Source organism: Trachypithecus francoisi, unplaced genomic scaffold (assembly GCF_009764315.1).
Source record: "Trachypithecus francoisi isolate TF-2019V2 unplaced genomic scaffold, Tfra_2.0 Lachesis_group4, whole genome shotgun sequence".
NCBI classification, from domain to species: Eukaryota; Metazoa; Chordata; class Mammalia; order Primates; family Cercopithecidae; genus Trachypithecus; species Trachypithecus francoisi.
This window is the reverse complement of record NW_022681469.1, coordinates 37,777,064-37,784,362: the sequence shown is the minus strand read 5'-3', so window position 1 is coordinate 37,784,362 and position 7,299 is coordinate 37,777,064.

Below are 7,299 nucleotides of genomic sequence, written 5' to 3'. Positions count from 1 at the left end.
TTCCTATATGCCCAGTTAATTCTGAGCCTATGGAGAGGGGAAATCCCTATTTCGGAGGACTGTTATCATTGGACATTAATGTGATTTCATCTTTCAGTGACTTGGCTTCTTCACTACTGGGCTCGGATAAGATCTTGTACTAATCTCTGTGGCAGCCACACGGCCTTTGATGGTTGTGCCATCTTATAAAGTGTTCATTTATGTCATGTCTGTCTTGCTCTCTGCCCATCATAAAAGTCCTTTTTGAAAAAAAAAAAAAATCCTAATTGCCCATACTCCAATGCATTCTCCAATGTTCTAGTTTGAAATTTCAGATAAATAACTTCATCTTAGTTGGTTAGTGGTACAGATGTAATCAATCAATGCACCCCACTCAATAAGTATGTAATCCAATTTCCCAGGTGCTGACTGATGGCTCCCTTCCCAGAAGTGGTTTACTATTCTAGTAGGATGGAATTTTCTTCCTCTTTCACCTTCTTTGTCTTTTTCATTCAAATCCCTTGAAGTCTTTAAGCAAAGAATGATGATAATTAGCAGAAGAAAGTTCTGTCTTTTAGTTACTTCAATCTAATGCCTGTGAGAATTTATTAACTGAACAAATGTTTATTGAATACCTACTTGTGTGCCAGGTACAGTTCTGAGATTTGGGGATTTGGAGAGAAATATGAAAAGGCCATGTCCTTAAAGAGCTTACATTAAAATTAGGGAGAACTGAGGGTAAAAGGAGTCCCAAAGTTGTAGGTTCCAGTGTAGGAGGCTTTGCTAAACTTTGCAAGTTCAGAACTAGAGATCAAGACCCATACGTGGAAGAGATCTAATTGAAAATGAAGGTGGAAGGGTGGCTCAGGGAAAGAGTCTTCTGGATCCTGAAGGAAGGTGAACTTGTCGTTGATCTAAGTGTGCATTAAGGGAAGAGTAAATACAAATTTATATCATCTTCTGGACTCTAATTTTACTCTTGGTTTACACAGTTAGAATTTTTTGAAAGGCAATGGATTAAGCTAACATAGTGTATCTTTCTAACCCTAAGAAATCAAAATGGAGAGGGATTTTATAATATCAGAAAAGGTTAGATTTTAGTAACAAACAGAAAAAAGAATTGTTACCTCATAGCATGTGTCTACTTATAAGGAAAGATGAAATTGAGTTTAAAGTATATAACCAATCAGAAGGTTTACTCTAATCATGAACTATGCTAATTTATTAGAATTGCTTGAAGTTATGATTTTTATAAGTTTTGTTTTCTGCTTCCATATGGAAGAAATAAAAAAAGAAGGGGGAAAAGAGAGGTTAATAATGCCTACAATTTCCTTTTAGTAATCAATAAGTTTCATTTCACTGATAAAATATTTCAATACATACAGACACACACACACACACACATCTTTTTTTTAAACACCAACTGCAGCAGGGAAATTGGTATGATGACCTCCACTTTATTGAAACCTGAGGATGGCACTGTCCCTGCTGACCTGAATTTCTGCTCATTAAAGTTGAAATCCAAGAAAATCTCTAAAACAAGCAATTAACATTTTTTTCATTGTTTCCAATAATACCTTAATAAAATACAAATATGTCCTGAGAAATATCACCACTAAAATGTAATTTAAAGTAATTTATCAGATTTGTTTTAACCCTATTATACATAAAAGAGCAAATTCACATCAAAATAGATGGAAAATAGTAGTATGGTGGTGAGATGTTTTAATTAGATATCTCCAAAAAAGTTAAGAATCAACCTGTGTAAATGTAATTGATGCTGATATAAATTTGTTTATATTCATTCAATATCTATATTTATATCTATCTCTATCTCTTTTCTTTTTGTCTGAAAGGAAAAGTATAGCAGAAGTCACAAAGGAAGACTAAAAGCTACCTTACCATCCATTTTAAAGAATTTGAAGGAATATCATAGACATAGTTTTAGCTTGCATCCCCACCACCCATCCTAATTTGTGTGTGTGTGTGTATGTGTGTGTGTGTTTGTGTGTGTGTGCATTGCCTCCCATGCCTAATATTTATTTATTTACCCTACATTTGACATATATATATATATATATATATATATAATGCCTTATTAATAGATTCAGGTGACTGCTGTAACAAAGCACTGCAAACTTGGTGGCTGAAAACAAAGGTTTCTTCTCTCTGGAGGGCAGAAGTCTGAAGTCAATGTATTGACAGGCTTCCGCCCTCTTGGGGCTCTAGGAGAGAATGTTTCCTTACCTCTTTCAGCTCCAGGTGACTGGGGGGATTCCTTGGCTCCCTTGGCTTATGGTCACATCACTCCAACCTCTGTCTCTGCCTTCACTTGCTTCTCCTCTGTGTTTGACTTCTCATCTGTGTGTTTCTTGTAAGGACATTTACAGCTGGACTTGCAAGGTAATCCAGGATGATCTCCTCATCTCAAAGTCCTTAATTTAACTACATCTGCAAATACCCTTTTTAGAAATAAGGCAACAGTCACAGGGTCTTGGGATTACGATGTGGATGTATCTTTGTAAGAGTCATCACGAACCCATCACATTAACTCATCACACCTTAATAACCATTAATGTTTTGTTTCATAGAGAAATCCTGATATTTATATCAAGCATCTCAATGTCAAACTTTTCATGTTAGAAAAACTCTTCCAACCTACAGTCAAGGTCTACTTTTCATAGACATTTATCAGCAGCTAGGCCTTCCTTGCCTCAGGCTTCAGTCCCGTGACTTCTCAAATTTGTGGCTACTATTTGTTAGTATGCTCAGGTGGCTACAACAGAGTACCATAGATGGGGTGGATTATAAACAACAGGTGTTTATTTCTCTGGAGGCTGGAAGTCTGAGATTAAGGTACCAGTGATGTCGGGTTCTGTTGAGGGTCTTCTTCTGGGTTGCAGACTGCCAACTTCTCCTTGTATCCTCACATATAGAGAAGAGGGTGAGAGCATTCCCTAGGGCCTCTTCTATAAGGGCACGAATCTCATTTTCCACAGCTGCCATGACCTTGCCACTTCCCAAGGCCCTCCTTCTAATACTATCTCATTGCAGGTTAGGATTACAACATATGGGAACTTGAGGGGACATATTCAGTCTGTTGCAATTTTTAAAAAATCTTTCCTTCTAGAAACAGTCCTGTGCTTGAAAAATACAGATCCACAGTGTCTTTGCCTGCTGTTGCTCTCAGTACCCACAGCTGAGTTCATAGTACCCACTCCAGCTAGTTTCAGGCTGCTTAGCCCATAATCTTGTGCTTTCATTTTGTTAGAAAACCTTTTTGACAAACCTATTATAATTCAATTGTAATAAACACAATAATCATTTTTCTCAAAATATATTGTGATCACTAATTCTTAGATTTTTCAACACTTTTAGCAATTTTTCTTCTGGTATTATCAACTAGAAGCCATCCTGAACACACGCACACGTGCACGCGCACACAGATACATACACACACACACACTCACATAAGTTCACTTCCCCATATCTTTCTGATGTACTTATATCAGTGGTATTTTTCATTTGGTTTCAGTCTTCCCAAATTATTGAAACACAATACTAAAAGGAATTCAATCAGTATTTAGTATTTATGAGTATGTAAACAACGTCTGAATCTGAGCCAAATGTATTTTCTTTCTTTTTAAATTTTCCTCCTAGTTTTTTTTAAAAAAAAAAAGGTCAGTTTTCAATATATTTATCGTTATTTCATTTCCAGACTTTCCCAGAGAAATGTCAACCTCTGATCAATAGCTTAACAACACATCAGATAATGTATCATTTTCGATTTTTAAAATAAATCTTTAGGCCGGGCTCGTAATCCCAGCACTTTGGGAGACCGAGGTAGGTGGATCACGAGGTCATGAGATGAGGCCGTCCTGACTAACACGGTGAAACCCCGCCTCTACTAAAAATACAAAAAATTAGCCGGGCGTGGTGGCGGGCGCCTGTAGTCCCAGCTCCTCCGGAGGCTGAGGCAGGAGAATGGCCTGAACCTGGGAGGCGGAGCTTGCAGTGAGCCCAGATCGCGCCACCATTTTTAAGACGCAATGTCTTAAAAAGCAATATAATCTTACCGTATGATCTGTCAATCATGCTCCTTAACATTTACCCAAATGAATTGAAAAAATATGCCAACACTGAAATTTGGACATAGTCATTTATGGCAGCCCTATTCACACTTGTGAAAGCTTGGAAGCAACCAAGGTATCCTTCAGTAGCTAAATGAATAAATTAACTGTGATGTATCCAGACAAGAGAATATTATTCAGTGCTAAGAAGAAATGAGATATTAAGCCATGAAAAGACATGGAAGAAGTTTAAATATATATTAATAAGTGAAAGAAGTCAATCTGAAAAGGCTATATACTGTATGATTCCAACAATATGCCATTCTGGAAAAGACAAAACTATGGAGACAGTAAAAATGTCAGTGCTTGCCAGGAATAATGGTGGAGAAGAGAATGAATAGGTGGAGCACAGAGGATTTTTAGAGCAATGAAACTGTTCTGTATGATGCTATAATGGTGGATACATACTATACTTTTGTCAAAACCCATAGAATGTACAAAATCAAGACTGAACCCTAATATTAACTATGTATTTGGGGTGATGATGTATCATTGTAAATTCATCAATTATAACTGTATTGTGGAATGTTGATAATGAGGGATATTGTGCATGCGTGGGGGACAGGGATGTATGGGAACTTTCTGTATTTTCCTTTCTATTTTACTATGAACCTCAAACAGCTCTAAAAAATAGTCTATTAAAGATTGATTTTATTTTTTGTTTGTTTGTTTTGTTTTTGTTTTGAAACGTAGTCTAGGTCTGTTGCCCTGTCGCCCAGGCTGGAGTGCAATGGCATGATCTTGGTTCATCACAACTTCTGCCTCCCAGGTTCAAGCAATTCTCTTGCCTCAGCCTCCCGAGTAGCTGCGATTACAGGAATGCACCACCACGCCCGACTAATTTTGCATTTTTAGTAGAGATGGAGTTTCTCCATGTTGAGGCCGGTCTCGAACTCCTGACCTCAGGTGATCCGCCAGCCTCGGCCTCCCAAAGTGCTGGGATTACAGGCGTGAGCCACCGTGCCCAGCCGGAAGTTCTTCATTTTAATAAAGAACTTAATTTTAATTCTTTAACTTTAATTCTTTCTTTCATGTATTGTTTAGGTGTTGTATATAAAAAGTCACCACCACATCCAAGGTCATCTAGATTTTCTCCTGTTATCTTTTAAGAGTTTATAGTATTGTGTTTTACATTTAAGTCTGTGATCCATTTTGAGTTTACTTTTGTGAAGGATGTAAGGTTTGTGTCTAGATGGTTGGCTTTTTATTTTTTATTTTTATTTTGCACATGGATATAGTTATTCCATCACTGTTTGTTTTAAAAAACTTATCTTTACTCTGTTGTATTGCTTTTGCTTTTTTTTTTTTAAATATTAGGTGACTAAATTTATATGGGTCTATTTCTGGATTCTCCATTCTGTTCAACTGATCTGTTTGTCTCTCCAATACCACACTGTCTTAATACTGTTACTTTATGGCAAATCTTGAACTGTCAGTTCCTTGACTTGGTTCTTCTCCTTTAAGATTGAGTTGCCTATTCTGGGTCTTTTACCTCTCCATATAAACTTCAGATTACATTTGTCAATATCCACAAGATAACTTGCTGATATTAAGATTGCATTGAATCCATAGATAAGTTGGGAAAAAACTGATATCTTAACAATATTGAGTCTTTCTATCACAAACATGGAATGTCTCTCCATTTATTAAAGTCTTTTATTTGTTTCATCAGTTTTTCTCATACATCTTGTATATATTTTGTTTCATAGTTTTTCTCATACATCTTGTATATATTTTGTTCATTTTATACCTAAGTATTTCATTTCTAGGGGTGCTAATGTGAATAGTAATGAGTTTTAAATTTTAAATCCCACTTGTCCACTGCTGGTACATAGGAAAGCTCTTGAGTTTTATACATAACCTTTTATCCTGAAACCTTGTGATAAATATTTATTTGTTCCAGGAGGAATTTTTTGGTCATTTTTTTCAGATTTTCTACAGATGATTGTGTCATCTGTGAACAAAGTGTTTCCTCCTTTCCAATCTGTATACCTTTTGTTTCATTTATACACCATTTATTTCCTTTTATCGCATTAGTTAGGCCTTCCAGTACAATGTTAAAAGAAGCAGTGACAGGGGCATCCTTGTCTTGCTCCTGATCTTATCAGGCAGCTTCAAGTTTTCTCACCATTGAATATGATATTAGCTGTAGGGCTTTTGTATTTTTTCAATCAAGTTAACGAAGTTCCTCTGTATTTCTAGTTTGCTAAGTTTTTCTTAAATCAAAATAGGTGTTAGGTGTTATTTGACTGTAGTGTGTGTGTGTGTGGTGTGTGTGTGCATAGACAGATAGATATAGAGATACAGATAGATACAGATATATAGATAGATATAGATATAGATGGATATAGATATATACACACACACTACAGCCCAATAGGGGTTTTCCCAAGTATGCAAGTCTGGTTCAACATTCAAAAATTAATGTATCCATCACGTCAACAGGCCAAAGAAGAAAAATTACATGGTATCATAATCTGCAGCTCAGTCTTTATCAATAGATGAAGAAAAAACATGTGAGAAAATCTAACACCTATTTATGACACCTATTTATGGCGTCTAACACCTATATATAGATATATGGTATACATATATTATATATAATGTGTATATATATAATACACTGTTGGATTTAACTTGCTAATATTTTGCTAAAGATTTTCACATCAATATTCATGAGAACTGTTGGTCTGTAGTTCTCTTTTCTCATAATGACTTTGTCAAGTTTTGGTATTAGGGCAACACTGGTCTCATAGAATGAGTTAACAGGTATTCCCTCTGCTTCTATCTTCTAAAAGAGATTTTGGATAATCGTTAGAATTTTTTCCTTAAATGTTTAGTAAAATTCCCCTGTGAACCCATCTGGGTCTGGTGCTCTCTGTTTGGGAAGATTATTATTGATTCAATTTATTTAATAAATTTAAGCCTATCCAGATTATCTATTTCTCCTTCTGTGAGTTTTGGCAGACTGTGTCTTTCAAGGGACTTAGGAAATCATTGCAAAGGCTGTTCCATTGGCGAACAGCATCCTCTGCCTTGGGCCTCTTCTTGAGTTCACTGCTACTAGAAAATGACAAGGTCACCCTGCTGATTGCCTTCATCTGTATTCAGAGCTTTCTGTGAACTGACAACAGTGCTTACACACTTCCAGCTACTTTGAAGTGGTCACCATTTTCAACTTGATAATGAT